The following is a 9,438-nucleotide window of genomic DNA, read 5'->3' on the forward strand; positions in this document are numbered from 1 at the left end:
CCTAATTCTAAATGGAGCTATATACTTATATAATTCTAAAATCCTGTACCCAAATAAGATTTCATTACTGAATAGATATTCCCTCCCAAATATAAATAATAACCCTTCAGTAAATTTATTTCTGAATTGCCAAGGCCAAAACAATTTGTCACCTTTGAATTAAATGTGGTAGATTTCTCTGAATTTATCTAGATTGATCCTAGATATGCTGTTATCCTGCCTGTTGCAAGGCCCATATGTCAAGCCTTTCTAATGAGTTCTGATGGCATAATTTTCAGTATTACTCCGGTGTTAACTTCCATGTCACAATACAGTATTGGAGAAAAATAAGTTTGCCCTTTCATCCCCATTCTCAGCCCACTTCCTTCATCCATCCCTAGCATATGGAAAATTCTTTATCTCTTTAACCCAGGATTTTAGATATCATTTACATCTGATCTACTGATTAAAATGAAATAAAACATTCTCAAGATCAACAGCTCATTTCCAAACTCAGAGGTTTCTCCAGAACTAGAACAGTAGCCTAATAAGGACAGTTGAGTCATGCCTAAACTCTGCCACCACCAGTTATAATGGGAAAATTCTAATCTTCACACTTATAATTTATTTCATAAAATCAGGAAACTGAACTAGTTGATTCCTAATGTTCCTGATTTTACAGTTTTAAGTCACATCTTGAGCTCCTTGAAGGCAGATTTACCCATTAAAAAAAGAATAGCTAATATTTACATAGTACTTGCTATGTGTTAGGCACTGTGCTAAACTCTTTATAGTTACCTCCCTTCATCCTTACAACAACCCTAAGAAATAGATGCTAATATTATTCCCATTTTACAGATGAGGAAACTGAGACAAATGGGTTAAATGACTTGTGCTGGATCACACAGCTAATAAGTGTCTAAGGCCAAAATTGAACTAGGATATCCCCAATTGTAGGCCTTGCATTCTAACCACAGTGTCAACACAGTCCTATAGGATAAGATTGTAAAAGTAATACCCTCATTTTACAAATAACAGCATTGGAAAAGATGCGCTTGCTTAAGGAGAAACGGCTTGCAAAAAGGCAGAATGCTTAGAGTGTATTTAGGTGGAACAGTGAATAGAGCATGGGATCTGGAGTAGGGAAAATCCAGCCTGAGCTCAAATCAAGCGTCAGATGCTTACTAGCTGTGTGAATCTGGGCAAGTTAACCCTGTTTGCCTCAGTTTCCTCATCTATAAAATGGGCTGGAAAAGAAAATGGTAAATCTCTCATAGTTTTGCCAAGAAAACCCCAAATAGGGTCATGAAGAGTCAGATGTGACTGAAACAGCTGAACAACAATACTTGAATCCAAATCCAGTCATCTTTTTGTGGTAGCATGCTTTTTTTTTTTTCTTGCCATTTACAGTCATGTTCAACTCTCAACTCTTTGTGACTGCAAGTGTGGTTTTCTCAGCAAAGATACTGGAGTGGTTTGCCATTTCCTTCTCCAGCTCATTTTGCAGATGAGAAAACAGGCAAATAGAATTAAGTGATTTGCCCAGCCTAACACAACTACTAAGGATCTGCGGCCAGATTTGAAGCCAAGTCTTTCCTATTTATTTTATATGTCTATCTCTAAAGATGATAATAAAGTGGCATGTTGTTATACATAGAGTCTAAAGTAATTTTTTGAGATGATAATTAAATTCTTTACCATGTTTCTGAAAAGTTAGTAAATTTTTAGCAATTTGAGAACATTTTAGCATCACCCTATTATACCAAATCAATGGAGGATTGGAGGTGAAGATTTCTTTGTTTTACTTTTAGGTGATTTGTATTGTTTCCCTCTTGGAAGCAGTACTTCTAGGATCTGCAGGAAACTTTAAGAAGTAAAAGAAGAGAAGTTAGTAAGGGGAAAACTGTGTTTGTTCACATAGTTTAGCTTCAGCTACTAAATTTTTAGAGAAGAGGGATAGGGATTCATTCACAGTTTGCATTTCTTATATAACTATAGAATAGAAATATTGTATTATTAAATATATATGTAAAACAACATGCATATGATTTCGTTATATATTATTTTCAAAGCAAGTTTCATATAAACTCTTTCATTTCATCTTTACCATAACATTGTAAAGATTTGCAGTGATTCTTACAATATAGTTTCAACCCCACCATTCTACAGAAACTACTTTCCCAAAGCTCATCATTAATTTTTCAGTCCTATAGCCATTTTTTATCCAGCTTCTGACATTGCTAATAGCCCCTTCATTATTAGCTTCCATGACATTGCTGTCTCTTGGTTCTACTGCTTGTCTCCTTTGTTTGATCATCATGAACCTCCCACCCCTTAAGACTGACATTAGCCCTCTTCTTTCTCTATACTTTCATCCTTTGTTCATCTCATTTGCTACCATTCAGTTCAATTATGGTCCTTGTGCAGATCTCAAATCTGTATATGTTTCTCTTGCCTAAGAGTCCTGTATTGCCTGTTAATAGGATTTCCCACTGGCATCCCATACTTAATATGTACAAAACCATTCTTCCAACATCCACATTTCTTTCTTTTGGTGGAGGACATTTCCAACCTCTCAGTTCAGGTTTATAAATTCAAGGTTATCCTTGACTCCTTTTTCCTCAATATGAAAGCAGTTGCCAAGTGCACTGATTCTTCTTCAATAACTTTAATTTTTCTCTTAATAGCCCAAGTTCTTCCCACCTTTTCTTTGGAATCCTAATTTTGCAATAGTCTCCCAATTGATCTTCCTGCCACAAAACATTCTCATTTACAGCCCATTTTCCATACATCTGCCAAAATAATCTTCGTAAGGTACAGGTGTTTTAAAGTTGTTATTTGTTCAAAGTGGATTATCTCCTTCAGTGGATTCAAAGGATACTTTTATCAAGCTAGAACATTTAGTACCCTTCACAATCCAGCCTCACCCTATCTGTCTGGCTTTATTTATTTTTTTGTTGCTCCACCAAATCAACGAAATTGGAACTAATAGCTATTCCTCATTAGACATTTCATCTCCTGCCTCCATTCAGTCGATCAACAAGCATTTGTTTGGTTCACAAAGAGTTAGGCCGGACTAAAACAGCGGAGTAATAAATATTCCAGAACTATAATTGTTTAGCCCAGTTCTCAATAAATTTTATTGATTGCTTATGATAGATGCTAAGGATACAATTACAAAGAATGAGCCAGTATCTATTCAGAAGTAGTTTCTATGAACATTCTAATTGGGGAAGTTAAACGTATATTACAGTCACTCAAAAAGCATTTATTAAATGATTTTAATGATGCCAGGTATTGCACTAAGAAAAGCAAAAACAAGATTCTGGTCCCTATTTTCATTAATTAATTCAATAGTTTTTTACTTTCAATTTTATTGATCTCTCCTTTTATTTTTAGAATTTCAAGTTTAGTGTTTGACTGGGGGTTTTTAATTTGTTCCTTTTCTAGCATTTTTAGTTGCAAGCCCAATTCATTGACCTTCTCTTTCTCTATTTTATACAAATAGGCCTCTAGAGATATGAGATTTCCCCTTATTACCGCTTTGGCTGCATCCCATACATTTTGGTATGATGTCTCATTATTATCGTTTTCTTGGATGAAGTTATTAATTATGTCTATAATTTGCTGTTTCACCCAATCATTCTTTAGTATGAGATTATTTAGTTTCCAATTATTTTTTGGTCTACTTTCCCCTGGCTTTTTATTGAATGTAATTTTCAATGCATCGTGGTCTGAAAAGGATGCATTCACTATTTCTGCCTCACTGCATTTGAGTTTGAGGTTTTTATGTCCTAATATATGATCAATTTTTGTATAAGTTCCATGAACTGCTGAAAAGAAGGTGTACTCCTTTCTGTCCCCATTACATTTTCTCCAGAGATCTATCATATCTAATTTTTCTAGTATTCTATTTACCTCTTTGACTTCTTTCTTATTTATTTTGTGGTTTGATTTATCTAATTCTGAGAGTGCAAGGTTGAGATCTCCCACTATTATAGTTTTACTGTCTATTTCTTCTTGCAGCTCTCTTGATTTCTCTTTTAAGAATTTAGATGCTACACCACTTGCTGTATATATGTTTAATATAGATACTGCTTCATTATTCATTCTACCCTTTAGCAAGATATAGTGCCCTTCCTTATCTCTTTTTATTAGATCAATTTTTGCTTTAGCTTGATCTGAGATCAGGATGGCTACCCCCGCTTTTTTGACTTCACCTGAAGCATAGTAGATTTTGCTCCAACTTTTTACCTTTAACCTGCATGTATCTCCCCGCTTCAGGTGTGTTTCCTGTAAACAACATATTGTAGGATTCTGGCTTTTAATCCATTCTGCTAACCGCTTCCTTTATGGAGGAGTTTACCCCGTTCACATTTATGGTTAAAATGACCATTTCTGTATTACTTGCCATCTTGTTAACCCCGGTTTATGCTTTTCTCCCTTTTTACCCCCTTACCCCCCTTCCCAGTATTAAGCTTGTGAGCACCACTTGCTTCTCACAGCCCTCCCTTTTTTAGTATCCCAACCCCCCCTTAGAGTTCCTCCCCCTATCTTACCCCTTTCCCTCCCAGTTACCGTATTCCCTTCCATTTAGCTTATTCCTTCCCTTTTCACTTTTCCCTTCTCACTTTTCAATGAGGTGGGAGAAGTTTCACCATAGATTGAATATGTCTAAAATGTTTCTCTTAAAGCCAATTCTGAAAGCAGTAAAATACTCACTATATTCATCCCTCTCCATTCTTTCTCTCAGATATAATAGGTTTTCTTTGCCTCTTCATGAAATGTAGTACCCCCACTTTCCTCTTTTTCTGGTACAATGTCCTTTCCACATCTAGTTTCTAGAACAAGGTATATCTGTATTCTTTATACATCTTTATAGCCGAAATATAGTTCTCAAGATTAATCTTTACCTTTTTAGATTTCTCTTGAGTTCTGTACTTGTAGATCAAATTTTTTGTTAAGTTCTGGCTTTTTCATCAAAAATAGGTGAAATTCACTTACTTCGTTGAATGTCCATCTTCTTCCCTGGAAAAAGATGCTCATTCTCGCTGGGTAAGTTATTTTTGGTTGCATACCAAGTTCCTTAGCCTTTCGGAATATCATATTCCAGGCCCTTCGATCCTTTAATGTGGATGCTGCCAGATCCTGGGTGATCCTTATTGTGGCTCCTCGATACTTGAATTGGGTTTTTCTAGCTGCTTGCAGTATTTTTTCCTTCGTCTGAGGGTTCTGGCATTTAGCCACTATATTTCTTGGTGTTTTGATTTTAGGATCCCTTTCAGTAGGGGATCGATGAATTCTTTCAATGTCTATTTTACCCTCTGTTTCTAAGACTTCTGGGCAGTTCTCTTTGATAATTTCCTGGAAAATAGTGTCCAGGCTCTTTTTTTCATCATACTTTTCTGGGAGTCCGATGATTCTCAGGTTGTCTCTCCTGGATCTGTTTTCCAGGTCTGTTGTCTTCCCCAGAAGGTATTTCACATTCTTTACCATTGTTTGATTTTTTTGGATTTGCTTGACTGATTCTTCTTGTCTCCTCGAGTCATTCAATTCCAATTGTTCCACCCTGATTTTCAGTGAAGTATTTTCTTCACTCACTTTTTTAAGATCTTTTTCTAATTGTCCAATTGAGTTCTTTTGTTCTGTGGAATTTTTTTCCATTTCGCCAATTTTGTTTTCTAGTTCACCAATCCTATTTTTCAAGGATTTTACTTCTTTATCCACTCTCTCTTTAACTGACTTCTCCAGGCTCTTTTGCCAAGCCTCACTCTGCTTTTTCCATTTTTCTTCTAGCTCCCTTGTGAGAGCCTTTTTAATTTCCTCCATGAGATTCATCTGTGCTGAGGAACAGATGATCTCCTCCTTTGGGGATTCACCTGGAGACAGTCTGTTTTTAGTCTCCTCAGAATTTAGAGTCTGCTCTCTATCTGTATAGAAGCTGTCAAGGGTTAAAGTCTTTTTCAGTTTCTTGCTCATTCTGTCTAATAATCAAAGACAAACTATCAAAGAAACAGAAGGAAAAAACCCTTGAATGGAGGCTGCTTTCTTTGGGGGAGGGGCAGGGTAGCTGTGAAGCACGGGTCCTACTGTGCTGCGCCTGCGCTCTGAGATCCGAGAGTGTGCTGATCCACTGTGGGGGAGGGATGGCCAGGTCCCGAGAGACTCCAGCTGTTTGGGGTTGTATTCTTCAGCCCCAGTGTTTTTAGCTTCTCTGCTGGGCTGCTGACTTGCTGCCGGAGCAAAGTATCTAATCCTGTAGCAAAGCTCTCCCCTCAGAGACGGCTGTGATCACGCCTCACTCTCTCTCCGCTGTGCTCGGCTCTGAGCCGCCTTCCGTGCTCTCGCTGTCGCTGCTGCCCGCAGTCTGCTTCCGATCTAATAACCGTCCCCACCCTCGCGCAAAAACAGACCTTTCTTGACGAGTCTCAAGGATGGCTTCTCTTGGTAACTAATTGTATGGTTTTTTTCAGTCGAGCATTAATTCAGAGGCATGAAATGAAATGGATAGTGAGAGAAAAACGTGGAGGTTACACAGCAGTGTGCCTCCTCTCCGCCATCTTGGCCGGAAGTCTGGTCCCTATTTTCTAAAGAAATCAACATGCAGAATTCCTAGATACTTACAAGATAACTAAATTGTGAATGGAAAGCAATCCTAGGGAATGGGGAAGGGATGAATTTAAGTTGAATCTTAAGATCAGAAGGTAGTAAGGAAGCAGAAGGATCTGGACCTAGGAAGTAGCTGTAAGAAGGTATGGAGTATGGGAGATGTGAAAAGATGGACTCTTATGTGTGAGAAACAGGTCACTAAATGAGTGTAAGACAGTTATTAGAGATAACATGAAGGTAGAAATAAGAGGACATAACAGGTTGAGTATGTGTGGGACAAGAGCAATGAAGAGTTGAGGATAAGATTGTGCGTCTGGATTACTTCAGGAAGATAGTCATACCTTCAAGGATAATAAAGCTATAGGAAAGAGGAAAAGAATTGGGAGAAAAGGTAAATTCCATTTTGGTCATGGTGAATTGGAAATATCTACCAGATGTTTTAAGATTTTGAATAGAAAAAAGTTTTCTCAAGTTCTAGGCGTAGAACCAAGATGACAGAATTAAGTCAGAGTTCTCCTAGTTTTCTTCAAAAACCACATGAAACATGAAAACACATAAGAGTCTGATGGAATAAAACTACTCTCCAGCTCAAGACAGACTGAAAAAACTTCAAGAAAGTTCAGTCTCACTGAAGTGAAAAGGATATTCAGCCTAGGTCAGATAGACTCTGGGAAAGCCAGTGAGAGGACCTTAATCACAGCAACTCAGCAACTAAGATCCTCAGTTCTGACTCAATAGAGGAGTAAATCAGGGTGGGGGCAGCTTCCAATCCCAGTTCAGAAGACAAATTCTAGGAAACCAGGCTGGTTCTTGAACAGAATAGGCAAAACTATCCTCTGGAAACACAGAGGCCCCTGTGCTCAAAGCCAAGGCTCAGAATGGCACAGGAAGCTTGGGACAGCATCCCTTTTACCCCAGGAACAGAATTCAACCTTAAAAGTAAAAAAAGAGGAAACACCAAAAGGAAATGAGCAAGAAACAAAAAAGAACCTTGACCATGGAAAGCTACTATGGTGACAGGGCAGAACAAAACACAAACTCAGACAAGGACAGAATGTCCACAGAAAAAAATCTCAAAGAGTGAGATCAATTGATCTCAAACCCAAAGAGGCTTCTTCTTGGAAAGGCTCATAAAAGACTTCAAAAGGCAAATGAGAGAGGACGACGAGAAAATGAGAAAAGAAATGAGAGGTATGCATGAGAGAGTCAACAATTTAGAAAAGAAAGGAAAAAATTGTGTCTAAAGAAAACAACTCTTTAAAAAGTAAAATAAACCAAATGGGAAGAGATGCAAAAAATAACTGAAGAAAATCACACATTAAAAACTAGAACAGGGCAAATGGAAGCTAATGACTTTGTGAGACTGCAAAAATCAAACTAAAAAGAATGAAAAAATGGAAGAAACTGTGAAATATCTCATTGGCAAAACAGCTGACCTGGAAAATAGATCCAGAAGAGACAATTTAAAAATTATTGGCCTACCTGAAAGCCATAACCTAAAAAAAACCTAGATAGCATTCCACAAGAGATCATTAAGGAAAACTGTTCCAATATTTTAAAAATAGAGGGGGAAATACTCATTGAAGGAATCTTATCACCTCTGCAAAGAGATCCAACAAGGAAAACCCCAAGGAGCATTGTTGTGAAACTCCAAAATTATAATCTCAAAGAAAAAATACTGCAAGCTGCCAGACAAAACCAATTCAAATATCAAGGAGCAACAGTAAGGATTACCCAGGATCTGGCAGCTTCTACAATAAAGGATCAGAGAGCCTGGAATATCATATTTCATAAGGCAAAGGACCTGGGGTTACAACCAAGAATTAACTACCCAGCAAGACTTAGCATCATCTTTCAGGGGAGAAGATGAAACTTCACAAACGTAGAATTCAAGAAAACCATAGAAAAGTAAATGGGAATATATATGTATTTAAAGGTTAAACTGTTTACATCCTTAGATAGGAAAACATCTGTAACTTGTGAACTGTTTGTCACTGGGGCAGAGAGAGGGCATCACATGGATTTAGGGTGTGGTTGTGAATGGAATCTGATGTTATGACATCCAAGAAAAAGGCATGAAGGGGTGGAAAAAGGTCTGGAAGAAGAGGAAAAGGGAGGTATAATGGAACAATTAGTTCACTTGAAGAGGTATAAAAGACCTATTATAATCCAGGGAAAGAAGGGAGGGAGATGAGATTGTCTGAAGCTTGATCTCATTGGTTTGTGGCTGTTTAAGAGGGAATAGCTTAATCATTCAGTTGAGAATAGAAACTTGTCTAACCCTATAAAGAAGTAGGAGAAGAAAGGGGAAAAGAAAAGGGAGGTGTAGGATAGAAGGGAGGGCAGAAACACTAGGTGGAAAAGATAAGAGAAGGGGGAAGGGTTGATAGAAGATAAAGTAATGAGTGGAGTGGGTTAAAAAAACCACTATAAAACAGGAGGAGTAATAAGTTAGTGAATGGGGTAGGTAAAAAAAATATACAACTAAGGACAGGGTTGAAAGAACAAAAATATATAAAGAGAAGAAAAATAGATGAAAGGAAATGCAGAACTGGTAATCATAACTGTTAATGTGAATGGGATGAAATCTCCCATAAAAACAGAAGCAAATAAATAGCAGAGCTGTTATTTGGGCTTTATTTTATGTTTATTTGTTTTATATTTGAGATTTGTTTTATGATTAGCTGGAACAGGAAAAAATAGGCTAAAAGCCAATCAGAAATTAAATAATTTAATTCTAAAGAATGAGTGAGTCAAACAACAAATCACTGAAATAATTCATAATTTCATCCAAGAAAATGACAATAAGACAGCATACCAAAACCTATGGGATGCAGCCAAAGCAGTTCT

The sequence above is a fragment of the Antechinus flavipes genome, chromosome 3 (assembly GCF_016432865.1).
Source record: "Antechinus flavipes isolate AdamAnt ecotype Samford, QLD, Australia chromosome 3, AdamAnt_v2, whole genome shotgun sequence".
Taxonomy (NCBI): domain Eukaryota; kingdom Metazoa; phylum Chordata; class Mammalia; order Dasyuromorphia; family Dasyuridae; genus Antechinus; species Antechinus flavipes.